Source organism: Primulina tabacum, chromosome 16 (assembly GCF_025594145.1).
Source record: "Primulina tabacum isolate GXHZ01 chromosome 16, ASM2559414v2, whole genome shotgun sequence".
NCBI classification, from domain to species: Eukaryota; Viridiplantae; Streptophyta; class Magnoliopsida; order Lamiales; family Gesneriaceae; genus Primulina; species Primulina tabacum.
The window spans coordinates 34,498,963-34,518,829 of record NC_134565.1 but is presented as its reverse complement, the minus strand read 5'-3'; the positions used below and the strand labels follow the sequence as shown (position 1 = coordinate 34,518,829).

Here is a 19,867-nt window from a genome sequence, read left to right as displayed (position 1 = left end):
GACATGTCGTTCGGTGTTTTTAGGCACTCGAATACACTAGAAGTCGTAGGAACCGATTTGGTGTCAATTGCCACGTTTTTGAATTGTATGTGTCGTAGGGTGAACATCGTTGCTTTGGGTACTTGTATGTAATTGGTTCGATGTTTTGGCATGTTAGGATGTGTCTCGAGGTGTCGGTTCTTGGTCCGTACAAACGAGTCTAGAATGTTAAGCATGACACGTATAGGATTTTCGTGAGTTCGCGTCCAACGAGAATACATGGACCCGAACACGGACCCTGGCACGGGGTCCGTGTCTTTGTCTATTCTTGATCGTCATTTTTGCGCACGGACACGGACCTCCACACGGACTAGAGCACGGGGTCCGTGCCTTTGTATTCTTTTCGGTGTCAATTTGCGCACACACACGGACCCTTACACGGACCTAGACACGGGGTCTGTGCCTTCCTTCTTCTGCACGACACATTTTAGCGCACAAACACGGACCCCTACCCGGACCTAGGCACGGGGTCCGTGTCCTTCATACTTTGGGAAAAATTTTATATAACATGTTCGGGGTTTGATGTCATGGTTTAGTACGATGATTTACAAGGTCAGGTCGGGAATTTTAGAACGTCCTAAGGAATTGAATGAACTCGTAAGTAAGCATGATTACCTACGTCTAGGTTATGCAAGTTAAGCATGTAAATTCATGATTAGTATGTGCAGCAACGGCCCCAATTGAAGTCCAACGAATCCCATAACGCCAAGTAAGTATGTTGACGTGCAAAAGAAAATATTTCAAGTCTTTTTGAGGTATGCTAAATGTCTTGTGACCAAATTATGAATGAGTTTGGAAGTCGGTGAACGTGGCCGAAGACCTCTCCACCCCGTTAAATTATGAACAGGTTTAGATCGTGATTGAAAAGCGTTAAATTATGAACGTGGACCAATCAGCCCGTTAAATTATGAACGGGGATCTCATGTATGTGGCAGTGGATACGTCCCTGTCATCCCAGTACTGTGGTTTAGTCTGATCAGACGAATTATGTTATGGGTCACTTGCTTTGAAACATCCTCTACGCAAAATGATGAAGTTATGTATGTTCAAGTATGTTCATGTATGCAAGCACGTTTAAGAAAAGTTTATGTTGATGTCACGTCTAAGTATGTATGTACGTATGTTCAATTTTATTATGCAAGTTCAAGTTTTCAGTATGTATGTCCTATTTTAAAGTTGCATGTGATTTTATTATGTACTACTCGTTACTTCCAGTTTATACGTGTTGAGTCTTTAGACTCACTAGACTTGATCGATGCAGGTGAGGATATTTATGAGGAAGACTGAAGGTGGGGACCGAGGAGCAGGCTTGGACTGAGCGGGAGGCTAAACCCGAGGACCGCCATGTTTTAAGCTTTATGAAAATATTGAACATTTTTGTCAAACCTTAACTTTCAAATCTGTTGTTGCGACAACTTGTGAGGCGTATAGTTTATTTATTTTAGCAAATTTTGAATGTTCACGTTTTTTTAAGAAAAATTTTAATTCTTCCGCAAATTTTGAGTAGTAAAAGTACGGTACGTTACAAAAATAGTCCCAGACAAATAAATTACTCAGCTGCTGCAGACCCATTGCTGAAACCGTGACGACTATCCACCAAAAGCTGTGACTTCTCCTTCCTCCAAACCACCAACTCTTCAATCCAAGACCCAGAAAGTACAGCCACAAGAATGAGAAGCAGTTATGATCCCATATTAATTTGCACAAATGTGGGATTACTGTTCCAACCAATGCCACACTCACACAAACACAACACTGCAAAGGTGATTGATACCCCTATAAGGATTCGGGTCATTGGTACCATCAAGAAACCGGGTATTTTCTCCTCTTCCCGGGCAGTCATCACAGCCCGGGCTCTCATCCGAATACCTGGGTAATCGACTACCCGGGCTACCTCGAGAATTGAACCACACTCGAGTATGATTGATACAAACAGTCTAATCTGTCAGAACAAATTGGGCTTGGAGTGTCCTAGAAGCCATCAGAAGCTACAAGTATGGGCAGCCGACTTGCCATACTTAGTAGGTGGCACGAGAATCGAGGTACCTACCCCATTTTTACTATAAATAGCAGGTATTAATGTCATTAAACGATTCTTAAATCTTTTAATCCCAAGCATTACACATATTTTCTCTCAAATATTGCTTGTGTTCCTCTGAAAAGCCTGCTGACTTAAGCATCGGAGTGGCCACGCCGGATACCCCTCCGGCGCCGATTCACGAGTTACTTTCTTATTTGCAGGTGCTGTCTAAGCTATTATCTTCACTCAAAATTCCCAAACATTATAAATTGTTGATTTGATCCGTTGGAGCTCCTTACCCGGCTCATCCATTTCAGACAGATCACATCATTGGCGCCGTCTGTGGGAAACTTGAGTTCAAGACGTTGATATGGCTCGTACCAGAAGAACTAATCAAGATAATTCTCGCGCCCAGGATGGTGGAGGGCAGACTTCAAGACAAGTTGGTGTTAATAACACTGGACCAAATCTCATCACTTTGTCCCCGGAAGAGTTGCAAAAGATTGTGTCCGATGCCATAAAGCAAGCCATGGCGAGGAAAGAAGTTTCTTATCCTGTTACGCCACCCGGGGATAGACAGGAGCGTGAGCAGGAGCAGGAGATGAGGGAGGAGGAGCAGAGAGGAGAAGATGAGGAATCCAGCGCCGGGTCCAAATCCCCTACCGTGGCGGAGGAGTTGTTGGAGTTGAGACAGAAGATGAAGGTGCTGGAAGGACATTTATAGAATCAAGGTACTTCCCGGGCAGTCCCTAGGGGATGCCCGTTTGCTGAAATCATTGTCCGGGAACCTCTTCCCGGAAATTTTAAATCAGCCAAAATAAATGATTATGATGGCAACATAGACCCAGAGGAACATTTGGCCAGATTTGAGAACATGGCCATGCTACACTGTTACACTGATAGAATCAAGTGTAAGGTGTTCCTGACAACATTGGTGGATTCGGCTCAAAGGTGGTTCGAAGGTTTGACCCCTCAAAGTATTAGTTCTTTCAGAGACTTCCAAAAGGCGTTCTCGCACCATTTCAGTAGCAGCAAAAAGTACAAGAAGACTGCTTTTAGTCTTTTCGAAGTCAAGCAGAGCCCGGAGGAGAGTCTGAGGGCTTATATTCAAAGATTCAACATAGTGACTCTGGACGTTCCAACTTGTGCCACTGAAACAAAGACTACCGCATTCACTCAGGGCCTGAGAGAGGGTGAGTTTTTCAAATCATTGACTAAAAGGTACCCGGGGATTTTGAGGACTTATTGTCCCGGGCAGAGAAGTATATTAACATGGAAGAGGCTCAGAAGCAGAAGAGGGAGGCTGTTAAGAAGGAGAGAGGAGATCGGGTGTCTAAGCCCGAGGAGAGGGGGCAAAAGAGGAGTAATCCAGGACATTTTTCTCAGCACGTGCCTCTGAAGATTGCCCGGGAAAGGGAAGTACAAGAATGCAGTAGAGACCTGGCCCCGGACCATCAATTATCTTTGACAGAAAAGAGAGGATTTTGCACCTTCCACAAAAAGTATTACCATAACACTGAAGATTGCAAAACATTAAAGGGAAATTATGTCTCATCTTCCATCCCCGGACCCAGTCACAACAACAGAGAGCCGAGATTGCCACCTTGGACATCTCGGCAGTCAGGGTCCAACGCCCGGGGAGGAGGTATAAGGAATAGTCCGTGAGGTTGAGAGAAAAAAGAATTCACCCCCTGCTACGGGGTTGATAAAAATGATATCAGGAGGCTCTACTGACGGAGACTCCAACCGGGCGAGGAAGTCGAGGAGTAGGAGGGAGTGTATGGAGGTAGAAAGGATGAGGAGAAATGAGGCGGTCATCAGTTTTGGCCCTGAGGATTTAAAGGGAGTGAATCTACCCCACACTGATGCCTTGGTGATCCAAGCCCGGGTGGCAAATTATGACATTCTGAGAGTCTTTATTGACTCGAGCAGCTCTGTAAATGTAATTTTTAAAGATGCCTTTGTGCAGATGGATTTGCATGGCTATCACTTGGAAACTGTTGAAACTGCCCTCTTTGGCTTTGCTGGCCATGTGGTCTACCCGGAAGGAGAGATTGTCTTACCACTAACCCTAGGCTCCTAGGATCTCAAGAAAATGGTGATGACTTCTTTCACTGTGGTAGACTCCCCATCATCTTATAACATCATTCTAGGGAGACCGGCCATGAATGAGCTGAGGGCTGTGGCATCTACGTACCACCAAAAGATAAAGTTTCCTGTGGGAGCCAAGGTGGGAGAAGTCCGGGGAGATCAGCCATCTTCTCGGAAATGCTATGTGGAAGCGGTCCGGGCGGATCAGAGCAAATCCAAGAGGGAAGAGAAGAAAGCCAAAGTGGATGTAGCAGGAGGAAGAGTGGTGGAAAAAGGGGAAGTGCATTTTGTAGCAGAAGAAGAGCAGGAGATAGTAGAAGTCGGACTAGGCCAACAAATCCGGGTGGCTCGGGATCTCAGTACATCCACCCGGGTTAGTTTAATTAATTGTTTAAAAGCTAATATCCATGTGTTTGCCTGGTCCCAACAGGAGCTGACAGGGATTTCTCCCTTAATATCGGAGCACCAACTGAACATTCTCCCAGGATCTCACCCGGTAAAACAAAAGAAGAGACACTTTGGTCCTGAAAAGGACAAAGTCATTGATGAGCAGGTGAAAGAACTCCTGAAGGCCGGCCACATTCGGGAAATTCAATTCCCTACATGGCTCTTAAATGTGGTATTGGTGCCCAAATCTACCGGAAAATGGCGCATGTGTGTAGACTTCCGCGATCTTAATAAGGCCTGTCCCAAGGATCATTATCCTCTGCCCCGTATTGATCAATTGGTGGATTCCACATCGGGCTTCGAATTGCTGAGCTTCATGGACGCGTACCAGGGGTATCATCAAATCCCCCTGGCCAAGAATGATCAAGATAAAGCCAGCTTCATCATCACCTCGGGAGGTACATTTTGTTACATTGTAATGCCTTTCGGGTTGAAAAATGCAAGGGCTACTTACCAGCGTCTGATGAACAAAGTCTTCGATAAGCAGCTGGGGCGAAATGTGGAGGTCTATGTGGATGATATTCTGGACAAGACCCGGGAGGTTGCAAGCTTTATTATTGATCTGGAAGAAACTTTTGCCACTCTCATGCGGTACGAGATCAAGCTTAACCCTGCCAAGTGCATCTTTGGCGTAAAGAGTGATTCATAGTGACAGATCGGGGAATCGAGGTGAATCAGGAGAAAGTCAAATCTGTGTTGTGCATGCCATTTCCCCGATCTGTCAAAGAAGTACAGAAGCTGACCGGGAGGATTGCTTCCCTCTCTCGATTTATTTCCCGATCAGCGTACAGGAGTTATCCTTTCTTTCAAGTCTTGAGGAAGGCCCAGCAATTTGGATGGGATGATAAATGTGAACAGGCCTTCCAGGACTTGAAGATTCATCTTGCAGAGCTTCCTGTATTGGTAAAGCCGGAGCCCGGGGAGAAATTATTTGTTTATCTATCCATTACAGAGTATGCTGTCAGCTCAATTCTGATAAAAGAAGAAGGCTCTGATCAAAAGCCTGTCTATTATGTTAGCCATGCTCTAAGGGGTCCCGAGCTCCGATACAGTGGAGTGGAGAAAATTGCTTTGGCCTTGATCATGACCGCCCGGAAGCTAAGGCCCTATTTTCTGTCACATCAAATCATTGTTCTTACCAATAGTCCTCTCGGCAGGATCATGACTCACTCTGAAGTATTCAGGCGAATGATCAAGTGGACGGTAGAGTTGGAAGAGTATGACATTGAATACAAACCCCGGGTTGCCATCAAAGCACAAGCTCTATAAGATTTTTTATCCGAGATGGTCCAACCCAATGAGGAGGAAGTATGGAGAATATTCGTGGATGGGGCATCTAGCCTTGCTGGGTGTGGAATATGGGTTGTGATAATATCTCCCCCGGGAGAAAAGATTAAACTAGCACTGAGAATTGACTCCCGTGTAATCAACAATGAGGCCGAGTATGAAGCTGTCCTAGCTGAAATTCAAGCTGCTCGAGAAGTCGGGGCTTCCCGGATTATTCTATATTCTGATTCGCAACTCATTACTCAGCAGATAAAGGGCGTGTATGAAGCTAAGGATGACATGATGCTAAAGTATTTACAGCTCATCAAAGCCCGAGCAGAAGCTTTTGCGGATTGGGTTATTGAACAAATACCCCGGGAGGAGAATAGCGAGGCAGATGCTCTGACAAAAATGGCTGCTTCTTTTTCAGAAGTTAGTACCCGGGAAATCTTGCATGCATCTCGGCTGATCCTTTCTACTGAGGAAGAAATGTTACCAGAACCCGAGGACTCCTGGATGACACCTCTGATCAAGTTCATCGTAAATAATGAACTACCCGAGGACAGAGCCCGAGCTCAGAAAACTAAGAGACAAGCTCCCAGGTTTGTTCTCTTAAATAATATTTTGTACAGAAGATCGTTCCAGGGACCTCTTTTGAAATGCTTTCCCGAGAAAGAGGTCGATTATGTCATCCGAGATATTCATGAAGGATGTTGTGCTGAGCACATCGGAGGAATGTCTTTGGCCCAGAAAACAATGCTTGCCGGTTTCTGGTGGCCAACTCTTAGTCAAGATTCTGCTCGGGTGGTCCAATCTTGTGAGGGCTGTCAACATCACACGAATTTTAAACACAGCCCGGCTACTCTCATGAAGCTTATCTGGGCATCTTGCCCCTTTGATCAATGGGGCATGAATATCGTGGGTCCTTTCCCAATTGGTCGGGCTCAGAAAAAATTCTTGTTAGTAGCTGTGGATTACTTTTCCAAGTGGGTAGAAGCTGAGCCTTTGGCAAAAATTACTGAGCAGGAAGTATTGAAATTTTTGTGAAAAAACATTGTGTGCCGGTTTGGGGTGCCCAGGAGACTAATCTCAGATAATGGGAGACAATTTCAGGGCAAAGGAATTACATCATGGTGCCGGAAAATGAAGATCACTCAATCTTTTACCTCTGTGGCATATCCTCGAGCTAATGGTCAAACAGAAGTTGTCAATAGAATTATTGTGCAAGCACTGAAAACGAGACTACAAGGGAAAGGAAAAGATTGGGTGGAAGAATTGCCCAGTGTCCTCTGGGCTTACAGAACTACTCCCCAGGCACCTACTCAAGAAACTCCATTCAATCAATCTGGTATATGGTTCTGAAGCAGTCCTTCCAGTTGAGATCGGGCAAACTTCTTCCCGGGTAGAATCTTACCCGAACAACAATGATCAGATCCGGGCCATGGAATTGGACTTAATAGAAGAAAAGAGAGACCGAACATTCATTCGAATGGAAGCATACAGGAGCCGGGTTATGAAATCATATAACAAGAAGGTTCGAATCCGAGACTTCCAAGTGGGGGATCTAGTCATGAAGAAAGTCAACCCTGCTGGGGATGTTGGGAAATTGGAAGCTCGATGGGAAGGACCTTATAAAATTACTCGAAGGGTCAGCTCGGGATCTTTTTATCTAGAAGATACGCAAGGACGCTCCCTCAAAAGGCCTTGGAATGTATTTAATTTAAAGAAGTACTATGCATGACAGATGTAATTATTTTATGGATGAAATAAATGAAAGATATATTTTCTCAGTGCGTGTTCTAAATGCTTCTGTTATCGTATCCCGGGAATTACTAGGCCTCGGTTATAAAAAGCCCAGGGCACTACACCCTGGCTCGGGGCACCACATCTCGACCATTCCCAAGTCCCGGGACATGTTCCCCGGCCCAAGGCTCCGTACCTTAGTTCTTAAAAGCCCAGGGCACTACACCCTGGCTCGGGACACCACACCTCGACCATTCCCAAGTCCTGGGACATGTTCCCCAGCCCAAAGCTCCGTACCTTGGTTCTGAAAAGCCCAGGGCACTACACCCTGGCTCGGGGCACCACACCTCGACCATTCCCAAGTCCCGGGACATGTTCCCCGGCCCAAGGCTCCGTACCTTGGTTCTTAAAAGCCCAGGGCACTACAACCTGGCTCGGGGCACCACACCTCGACCATTCCCAAGTCCCAGGACATGTTCCCCGGCCCAAGGCTCCGTACCTAGGTTCTTAAAAGCCCAGGGCACTACACTCTGGCTCGGGGCACCACACCTCGACCATTTCCAAGTCCCGCGACATGTTCTCCGGCCCAAATCTCCGTACCTTGGATCTTAAAAACCCGGGGCACTACACTCTGGCCCGGGGCACCGCACCTCGATCAGTCAAAATCCCGAAATATGCTCTCTTGCCCGGCCTTTCTACTTGGAATACACGCCAAGGTTTTATACCTGGGTTTCAGGTTACTTACATCTGGGTTACTTGCGGAATATAAGTCATTTTATCCATTACAGGGATAAATATCCCGGATACTTATTTAAAGCTACCGGTTAATTCGCAACACTTAGAAAATTTTCTGGATATGATTGCAGAGAAGATAAGGGAAAATGAAATTTTCATTAATAAAAGCCCGAGGGCCGAAAAGTTACAAGAGAAGAAAAGACAAAAGAAAAATACAAATCCTAGTCTATGTCTATGTGTTCAGGCTCGGGCTGCTCTTCTTGGGTTGCCTCTGTCTCCTCCTCGCCGTCCTTGGGAAGGGATGCAATGGCCAGACCAAAATCAGGAAAATTTTCTTTATCTTGGGGCAGGAGTCCGGCTTCCTCAAATTGTTCCCGATATTTTTTGAAGCCGGTCTGAAAAAGAGGGTAGGCCTTGTCCACCACGACCTTCTTGAACTCAGGAGATTGGAGGAAGGAAGTCTGCCACTTGTCCTTATTGTATTCAGCCAGGGCCAGGTCGTTCTCAGCACGCTCAGCCCGTTGCAATTGCAACTCTGCCTGTTCCGAAATAGAGCGAAAACTCGATTCCGAGACAGACAGAGAGCCTTGCAGACGTTCCTCTCGGACAAGGCCTTCAGTAATGTCTTCTTGGGCCTTGTCCAGGGCTGCGCGCAGTTTAGCCACTACCTCCTCGTGAGCAGCTCAAGCCCGGGCTAACTCCTCTTGAAGCCTCTCTTGATTGTCTTGGAAGAACCGGGCTCGTTTACCAGAGGTAGTGGCAGCACCGGCAACCTCCTTGAAAGCCGAGATTAGCAGGTGAGCAGCCTGTTTAAAAAATATATAGCAGTAAGAATAAACAATGATCAACAATCAAAGCAAGAAAAGACTAAGGAAAGATATGAGAGATAACCTCCAGAAGCTTATTTGAGCCCTCGAAGAGCTTGGCAGAGGCTCGGGAATTCTTCAAGCAAGCCTCTTCATCGGGAGTGAGGAGCTGCTTAAAAATCTTCAAACCCCTTGCCGAGGATCCCGCATCCAGGATATGGGCTCGGGGAGGCTGCTCCAGGAGGAGAGGGTGTTGGGTGGATTGTTCCCGGGGGGGAGGAGTGGCTGACCGGGTTGCTTGAGAGGAGTCTTGACCCCCTCCTGGTTCTTCTCAACCAAAACCAGCTCCGGGCTTGTGAAAGCCTTTCACTTCCTCTGGGTAAGGGGTACGTGGTCTTCAGGGTCTTCCTGGGATGAATCCCGGGTCACCTCTTCTTGCCGGGCCTCCGCCCGGTTCAACTCAGCTTGCCGGGTTGCCTGCTCCTCGGCCTGTTTTTTTTCTAGAGCAGCTTTCCGAGCTGCCAACTTTTTCTCTTTGGATGCCTTTTCAGCTGTCCATTTCTTCGCAAAGGCCTCTTGCATCCTCGAGTTATCTACACAAATAGGGGAAAGAAAGTTAGTACAAATTGCGAAGTATGTATAAAAAGTAAAATTGATAGACAGATTTGAAAGAAAGTATACCAGGCTGAGCACCCGAGCCAGCAACCTCGTCAATCACCCTGTCCAAAGGGTCCCCAACCCGGGTACTCAACCCATAAGCTTCCAGATTCTCATTCGAAATGAGAACAGAGGAGGAGTGTTTCTGGCCCTCCACCATGGTTTGACTCACAAGGAAGGGCTCTTCAAGTTTGTAGGCTTGGGGAAGGGAGGGTTGTGTGGGAAGGGAAGAAAGGAACCCGGTTAGACAAGGGAGAGGACCGGGAAGTTGAATAAAAATGTATCTTCCTTTCCACCCTTTCTGAGAGGAAGGGATGTCATCAAGGAATCGGGCATTTTGCCTGGCAGTCAGGGAAAATGCATTATCCCCGAGCCGGCAAGAAAAGTAATAATGGAGAATGAGGGGGCTGATAAGGAGGTTATTCATTTTAAACAAAACATAGGTCGAGGCCATGATACGGAAGGAGTTAGGGTGGAATTGATTGACAGGCATGCCAAGAAACTCGGCGAGTTGAACATAAAAAAGAGGGAGGGGAAACGAAGACCATTTCTGAGTTGGTCTCGGAAAAAGGTAGTCTAGCCTGGGGGAGGGCTGTTTGCCCTATCTGAAGCCCCGGAAATTAGAATGGAGTAGGAAGAAGGAATAGACCCCAAAGTTCGGAGTTCCTCGATCGCCCCCGAGCGCAAAGAGCTGCTTATTGAGGAAAACCAAGGAACTCCCGGAGTCTCAGAAGAAGGGTGGTCAGGAGCCCGGGCTTTACCCTTGCCATTATCCTGTTTTGGAGCTCGGGAGGTATCCGAGGAAGAAGGTTTTGAAAATGAGGGTTTGGTTTGAAGAATTCTGGATTTTTGAGAAGTCTGGGAAAGGAGGCGACGGCGAGGGGGAGATGAGGATGAGTTGGAGCGCAGCGCGGTGGACTCATCACTGGGAGAGCCTCGCGCATTGGCTCCAGAAGTAGAGGAAGTAGAATTAGACATGGTTAGGAGAGAGAACTTACGATTTTTTAAAGAAAAAATGGGTGGTTGCAGCGGCGGAGATTCACCGAAGATGGAAGAGCTTACGCGGAAGAGCTTCGAGAAAAAATTTTGCAAGGGCTTCGCCGAGATTTTGAATTTGCAAGTGTTTTTTCCGAAATAGGAGGCCTAGTATACATAGGCGGTGGGGGAAGATCTCAGCCATTGATTTAGGCACACGTGGACGACTAGGATGCGCCTCGTAAATTGTACCAGGCATACGAAAGGACGTATACGGTTATCGAGGCGTCAGTCTTATCCATCTCGACATATGAAACGTTTTTCGACGGAAATTTAATGCTGATTCATGACCTCATTATAACACCACATCAATTACCCGGGAGATTGGAGGCCCCGGCATATTATCTCATAAGCCCTGGAGATTTGAGGCCCCGACATCTTATTTTATTATCCGGGAGATTCGAGGCCCCGGCATCTTATTTTATTACCCGTGAGATTTGAGGCCCCGGTATCTTATTTTATTACCCGGGAGATTTGAGGCCCCTGCATCTTATTTTATAAATTCCGGGAGATTTGAGGCCCGGGCATATTGTCTCATAATCCCGGGAGATTTGAGGCTCCGGCACTTTATTTCAAACTCGGGGGATATTAAGTACTGGCATTTCATTTCGTCATTTATCAGTTATTGTCAGCTAAGTCTTATGTCAGTTATTTTGTTCAGTTCATGATATACATATCAACTGATGAAATTAAATTTGTGCAGCAAAGTAAAAAACAAAGATAAACTAGATAAGCATTTTATTTATTTTTGTGGATTACATTGAAGTACTCCTCCTCTACAAATAACATCCACATGGTCATCCATTTTTTTATTTTTCCAATAGACGTCTTGAGGAAACTATCGGAGTCAGTAATGTTCGTCAGAATCTTCCTCTCCTTATGAAGCATCAGCTGGTAGACGTAGTCGTCTTTTCAAAGAGATTCACTGTCTCGGCAACGTGCAGGCGTTCCCGATATTTCTCCAGCTTTGCTACCAGTCGAGGAGTAGTAGCTTCTCCACATTCGTAGAGAAACTGTAGTCCTTGCAGCTCCTCCCAGTAGCGAAGGATCTTTTGGAAGACTTCATCTTCCATTTCATCTTTTCGCTTTTCAAAAGCTGCGTGTATGAACTCCTCCGCCATATCAGGAGTCTTCGAGCTACTTGAACCTGCCATTATGCTTCTCGGATAAGAATTTGCTAATATGATTGAAAAATAGGAGGGTTACTATATATAAGAGAAGGAAATCAATCTCCGCTGTTTATCTTAATCAAAATCGGACGAACGAGACGAATCTAGGAAATTGCGCAGACAGGTGAAAGGGCGCGTATGGATATCGAGGGAACAGGCTCATTATTGCCTCGAAATATGAAAGGATTTTCGGCGGTGTAAATGCTAAAGCACGCGTCATTATGACACCTCTTGGACTGATCGAGAATACTAAACGACAAGAATTGCAAAGCCCAGGAGAGAGGAGGCCCCGGCATCTTACTCAAAACCCGGGTTGTATCAGATCCCGGTATCCCATTTCATATGTGAAATATTTGAAGACCCGATGCTCTTATTCACTCTGAGTTATATTTCAAACAAAATTACAAGTATGACTGATCGGGACAACGAGTCAAGCTCTAGCCTGAATATTTTAGGGGTGGGTGGTGATACCCCTATAAGGATCCGGGTCATTGGTACCATCAAGAAACCGGGTATTTTCTCCTCTTCCCAAGCAGTCATCACAGCCCGGACTCTCATCCGAATACCCGGGTAATCGACTACCCGGGCTACCTCGAGAATTGAACCACACTTGAGTATTATTGATACAGGCAGTCTAATCTCTCAAATATTGCTTGTGTTCCTCTGAAAAGGCTACTGACTTAAGTATCGGAGTGGCCAGCCGACGGATCAAATAAGTGATATACTCGATCAACAAAAAATTATCTCATTTTTATATATTAAAAAAAAAACCGAAACTTTCATCGATTGATAGTGTGATACCTTACGAGCATACAATGTCCCGAAAATTTCATTCCTTTTGGTTCGTTTGGAACGAAATATCTGAAAGATCTTGCGTTTTAAAGATTTTGGTATCCAGGAAAACGAGGAATGAGGTTCAGATTTGATTTTGAAGTGAAATGGGTGAAGCTTAAACCGGACAGAAAACCGGAAGATCTTGGAGAGGGGCGAGAATTTGGACGCCTTTAAACTGAAATATAAGTTCTTTGATTTTGCTCGAACAGCTACACTCCATGACTGCTGCTGGTTTACTTGCAACATCAGCGAAGAAGAAAGGCATCAATAAGCATAAAGGACACTTTAAACCTCCTCCTAGGCTTGTTGGCCGTTACTATGGGCCTACAATTCAAAGACCCAATGGGCTAAAGATGAAGCCCAACGTATTTAGAACCCTATAACTTGGATCCTCCACGCCCAAAGGAACCGATTAAACGTCGGGGGCCCATTTGCAGTAATTCCATGGATAATTCAAAGAGAATATCTTCGCTTCTTTTGGAAGAGGGAGGAAGCCCGGTAATGTTTCTTTTCTATAGAATTCACGTAACCTTGAGCTTGAAACGATGGATTTTATCGGGACGTAGTGATTTGATTTGAGGATGGATTCGAGGGAAATGGTATAACTTGATTGGATTGGAATGGATGGGATGAAAATCGATTCCAATTTTGGATATTCAAACAAACCACGAAAATTGATTTGTTTATCCAAACAAGTGACAATTTTAAATTTCGTCTTCTTAAATCCATCGATGCAAACGGTTCTTTTTTCCTTCTTCACCCAAAATGTATCTGCTGTAGAACTAGGTCGAGTAGAAATTAGCGAAGAAATAAATGTTGATTGATAATTGTGTGTTTGATTGACATGCTTTAGTCGTAGTATAAAAGATGAAATAGTGTAAAGCCGAAGAAAATAGCAGTTCATTCAAGTGAATAATTATGCATGGGAACTTAACCGTGAAATCTCAAATATAGTGTTAGCCTTTAATTGGATTCCAAAATCCCCGTTTGAGCAAGCCAAAAGAAATTTTTTTTTATGACCCGAAAACTTTCTTCGGTGCACACTTCCGAGAAAGTGTAGGCAGCGGAAACGAACTCCTGACTATTTGTCAATCACCAACTCAGAAGAAGATATTTTATTACATTGTCTCACAGTTGCAACCATTGATTAATTCCTTGCTCAGTGAGCATGAATTGTACTTGGATCATTAATCTTTGCTGGCCAAGATATGTGTTCATGAGTGACTGTTACCTTGCTAAGTACATTCAAAGAGGAATTTTCTTGCTAAGCGTGATTATTTGGTGTGGACTGTGGATTGTTCCTCAAAGAATGGTGGCCTTTTATTTCCACCTCCACTTTCTCAATTTTCATGTTTCATTTATCATGATCATTAGTACAAGAATATAATGATAAAATACCTTTCAAAAATTATCATAATGGTAAATATATTTTTATTGAAACACATAACTTGAAATAGTAAAGTGAGGCCAAGTAATGAGAAAGAAAAACCGAAGGAAATTAAAACACATTTAATCCCTTCACTAATGTTTATTACGAACTCTCCCCACGCATGGTAGAGAGAAATAAGTCGATATTTACTGAATACGTATATCACTGATCAATTCCACGTCTCAGCAAGCTCCAAACGTTCACTGCACACTGCAAGAATTTTTTACAGGAAACAGTTAATAAAAGAAGATATACAAACCAAGCACTTGTCCAATATGTACGTAAATAACGACAATGTAATAATCGCAAGAAAGATTTACGTGTTGCAGTCGGTGTCGTGGCCGATGGGATAGGGGATGTCAACGTTGCAACTGGCAGGCAGCCTTTCCGAATATTGAGGGTTGACATCATAAGCTTTTGCTAAGGTCTTCAAACACTGGCAGACGGTCTTGCGGTCTGCTGCGGTGCTAGTGGCGCTGTTAAGAGATCTAATGCCATCGCAGCATGCAGTTGGCACGTCGCCACCCTGCTGGAGGTATTTTTCGCACGGCGCCAAGTTGTCCTCCACCGTCTGGCAGCTTATGCCCTGTGCATTCGAAGGTGCTGCCATGCACATTACCACCACCATGATGCTAATCAAGATCATTGCTTTTAACGCCATGGATACAAAATGAAGGAAACCTTTAGAGAATCTGTAGAAATATTGATTGGTAGAAGTGGATGGATCGATGTAAAGGTTCTTCATATACAAGGCCCTTATATAGAGGCCGGACTGGTGTGAAGTAAAGGGAAATTCAATAAAAGTTGAATTTTCTGCAGGATCTATATATGTAGTGTAGAACGCAACGTAATTGCGACGCTAATTATGTAAACATATATAGATTAGCCCGTCCCCTATGATCCTCCCAACTCCACAGTAGTGTAGGTTCTTTTTGAAACAAACTTTATTTTCCCTAGTTTTTTGAGTGAGACTAAAATAATTTGATATATGTAACAATGAACATCTGGAGCGTGAAGTTTACAAATGACCCAATTATAACCAGAACGGATGACCCAACTATGGACAGTCCAACACATAGCGGTGGAATCTGAGCTCTGATACCATGTTAAGATTGGAATTTGAATCTAACTCAACCCCAAAAGCTAGCTCAAGGGGGAGGATTGTCCAAAACCGTATAAACAACTTCCAGGTATTTTGTCCAACCGATGTGAGACAACTGACAGATATACATGAAATGTTGGGTAAAAGACATACATGTATTTTATCATCATTAAAATAAAATTATTTTTTTAAAAAAATTATATCAATATTTCGAGAAATCAGTAGATAAAAACTCAGTTTATTTTATCATCTTTATGAAGGTACGGTATTCGATTTTAAAAACCTAAAAAAAAAAAGAAGTAGAGAAAGTATGCAAATCAAGACATTATTATATAATACTAACTGCATGATGTGGAGGGTAACTCGACACATTGATTTTTTATTAATAAATTTTTGTATTTACTTTTCCCTTCAGAAATCTATTACTCCGGTCTTCCCGCGACAGGAAGATTTAAAATTTTAGAGTGACCGAAGGAGGATCATTTTTCTAAAAATAGTGTTGGAAGGAGGTTCATAAATTTATATGACCCCGAGAAAAATAGAGCAACTACTCGTATTTGTGTTCATTCAATAAATATCAATAGAAATCTTTTTTATCTCAAATTTCTCTCTAATTTTCACTTTTTTTAAGAGTCCAGCCGACTCGAACTGACCACGATTACCAAGGGACATATTATTATTATTATTATTATTATATAATAAAGTGCGAGGCCCCTCCCACGTCCACGTCCTTCTTAACTTGTGGGTGTACGCTGATTAATTATACTTTTATGAGATAGGACGGCCTCAAAATTTTCTTTAGCACCACTGAAAAATCTAGAGGCTAACATTTTGCTAATAAATAAATATTCCATCTACCTTGCCCCCGACGCTTTGAATATTTCTTTTTTTTTATATGCTCAAATAATACAATCGCAGCATCAAATACAGAACTCGTCTGCAACCATTTATGCATACCAAAATTAGTTGTAATTTTTTTCTTTATCGTTTTGGTCATTTGTTGTATCAAATTTCAAACTTAAGTATGTTTTAACGTCTGAGATATGATAATTATAAGATTATTAAATAATTAATATTATATAATAAAATATATGTGATCTGTTTCGAATATGAAATGGTAAAATAAATTTTTTGTACTTTACCTAAAGATCTCCTTTAAATTTGCAACACAAAACCCAACTTTGTATGCGATTCATAGTACATTTTGATATCTAAAACTCCATGGTTGAGTCAAGAAGCTCTACTGCTACTACCCTTGTACCACTGCCCAGTTGTCCTTTTAAACACAAGATCACTGGTTAAAAACCGATTTAAAATAGCAAATAAATTCCAGACATGCAATTCAACAGAAGCACCTACGGCACGGACGATGAAATTGCATCTTTTCGAGGTCGAAGACGAGGAAGCGTGGGATACAGAAAGCTTGCAGAGACCGGAGAATGATGAAGAACCCGAGATAGATTGAGAGCTGCAGAGAGATTTAGGCGCGGGAGGTTTGGAGAAGATGGAGGGTTTTAGATTGGGGTTGGATGAGAGGAGAGCGGCCACTGAAGCAGCTGCTGAACACGCCATTATCGCTAAGGTGGGTGGACGCGGGATAAGTGCACACAGCTGCTGTGAGAATTTATGTCCCCTCTTGTGTGTTGAAATTTATTTATTATTGTTATTTTTTTTATAAAAAAAAAACTACATTTTTTGAACTTCGTTTATTTATTACTTAATTTTTTAGAAAATATATTGAACTTTATTTTCGATGTTTACGAAGGTGTTTGTTTAAGAAAATTAACTGAATAAAAAATAATTCAAGCAGCTAGCTTGAAAATTAGCCAATGTAATAAAATCATAATAAGTATGACTTAACCCCGTTTAAATAGTCTACAATCTAGTAGAGCTTTGAAAACTTGAGGTCCAAAATATTATATGTTGAATTAATCTACTACTCCAGTAATTTTATATCTTGTCAACTAGAGCTCTGACTTTACTAGTTTCACCCGTGATTCTCCTTATAAAAGCTCGATTTCGGGCCTTTCTAACCCCTTAAATTTAGGAATATATAAAATAATAATAATAATAATAATTATTAGAGATATAAATAAACCAAATCATTTATGAGTTTTTTTTGAAACGTCTGATCTCGTTCAATGAGGTTCATTAAAATAAACAAACCAAATTCAAACTTTACAATATTCGACTCGTTAGCTCGTGAACATTTTCGTTTGTAAGTTCATGAGTCATCTTTTAAATGAAAAATAATAGTTTTGATGTTTGATTTATTGATTTTGTACATTGTTCATGTAATATATATAAAAATTTATTAAATTTATTTATTATAATAAATTTACAAAATTTAATAAAAATATTATATTTTTCTTTAAATATATAATTTAATTTTTAATGAATTTAATAAAATAATTACAGTTTCAGAGGCGGAATGTGAGTTTAACTCTGGGTTGTTTCTTTCAGATATCGATGAATGCAAGGAAAAACTGGCATGCCAATGCGCAGACTGCAAATGCAAGAACACCTGGGAAAGTTATGAATGCAGTTGCAGAGGCAACTCTATATATACACGAACACGACACATGTATAAGTAAGCTCAAGGCATTTTCATCTATCACAAATCATTTTGTGCGTAGAAACCAACTACGTACATATCATGTTAGTTAACGAGATTTAGTTATGTTGTCTGTGTCTTTTATTTTTTCAGGTAAAGATGGCAGTGGAGAAGTAGGTTGGGGGTTTACGTCGTTTGTGATTGTCGGGTTGGCGGTGACTGGAGTTTCTGGATATGCTGTTTATATGTACATGATTCGGGTATCTATGAATTCGAATACACAGTCTTACTCAAGTTTTTTTACTACGGCGATGATGATAATACATGAGTTGTTTTTACGCAGAGATACATGGATTCCGAGATACGAGCTATCATGGCACAATACATGCCTCTGGACAATCAAGGGGGGGTACCCAGTCAGCTGCCCCTAGGGAGAGTGTAATGTTACATTTGAATAAGAAATAAATGTTTGCCGTGTTGCATCAGCATTTTATTTTATTTTACTCTTTTCTTCATTTGCTGTCTTGGTGATTTATTTTAAATTAATTTAATAATATTAATTTGATCCAAAAAAGGTAACAAAATAATGCATTTTCAAATTATGCGTGAGAGAAACAAGTTACTTTTTGTCTTTCTTTTTTTTCCTGAACGTTGCTATGTGCAATAAATTCAATAATTCATCACATAGGGCTTTTTTCTTTTCTTTTCTATTCTTTTTTCATGCTTTGTGTCATATTGTTATCCACCTTTTCAAGGATTGTTTGCTGTATTCCTTCTATTCTGATCTAATTCGCAACTAAATCCAAACTCTATTTTCTTGAATGGCGGCCATTTGACAAAACGTGCAAACTTTACATTTCTGCGCATTTAAATTTACTTCAACCATGCGAGTGGTTATCTTCAACAACTTGCTGTACCAATTGGAAACACTGGAGGATATGACTTCCATCTCCAAGAGTTTCGGTGACGAACAAAGCACATTGCTTGACCAGTATGAGCGGCTATCCTTTGAGCTGCACCTCAACCAAGCCATGCTGGCGCGGAGCCTGTCGGGATCGATCCCAGCTATTGGCCAAACTCCTTTGAGAAGAGGGCGGCGCAATCGGGGGTCGGGTTTTCAGGCTGTGATAAAGAGAATGTTCCAACCCATTCTTGATCTTTGTAAGAGAGGATCAAGAACATATGCTGCTGCAACTGATCCCAAGTAGCCAACATACTGCGTACCTCATATTTTTCGAACCATTCCGCGATTCTTTCCGGGTAGGCTTGAATCACTTCTTTCGTCTCATGCATGTACGTTCTATATCTAGTCTATCATCGATTCTTTATGTATTTCAGATGACAAATTGTTGGCATCCACTTCATTTTTTTTTAAAAAAAATTGATCTTATAAAAATTCATGATTGTGTAAGTTCTTGCGTCTTTGATCTTCAATGAATTCATGGAATTTTGAATTTGAATTCAGTTTCAAATGGTGTACTAGTATGTAATATCATGAGAACGAACGTTAAACAAACATGCTTACTTTTTGGAAAAAACAAAAAGATGTGCCCAAGATATTCGAATACGAGTTTCAAATTTGAATACAACCATTTACGATTCATTCATGAAAATCGTAATTTCAACTCAATTAAAACACCTCCTAATTCCCATGTTTGAAAATTGTTGCTGGTCAAAAGCAGTAACCAGTTACTCTGCAAATGCGATGCTTGTGTGTGCAGTTTTTTATCATTATCGATTGATTAAAGTGAAATTTAACAAATTATGAAGAGACTAAATTGATATTTGAATTTTTGAAATAAAATAAATAAAAATGTGTTGAAATTTTTTTTTTTAAAAAATAAAAGTGTAATATTAATATCATATAAGGGTAAAGTTGGAAGAAAAAGTTGGCGTCCTTTTTTTTTGTTCTACGGGATGGGGATACCGGTTACATAAAA

General features: G+C 42.2%; 2 long non-coding RNA genes across 2 annotated transcripts; one reads left to right on the top strand and one right to left on the bottom strand.

The window, feature by feature from the left end:
- Positions 1 to 1,572: 1,572 nt before the first annotated feature.
- On the bottom strand, positions 1,573 to 15,074 carry LOC142529186 (uncharacterized). Its single transcript, XR_012815848.1, has 3 exons — positions 14,592 to 15,074; positions 12,810 to 14,481; positions 1,573 to 1,794 (listed from the first exon to the last, which is right to left on the bottom strand). It is a non-coding gene; the product is annotated as an uncharacterized LOC142529186 (long non-coding RNA).
- A 2,782-nt stretch (positions 15,075 to 17,856) lies between these two features.
- On the top strand, positions 17,857 to 19,108 carry LOC142529798 (uncharacterized). Its single transcript, XR_012815964.1, has 3 exons — positions 17,857 to 17,963; positions 18,081 to 18,187; positions 18,271 to 19,108. It is a non-coding gene; the product is annotated as an uncharacterized LOC142529798 (long non-coding RNA).
- The last annotated feature ends 759 nt before the right edge of the window (positions 19,109 to 19,867 follow it).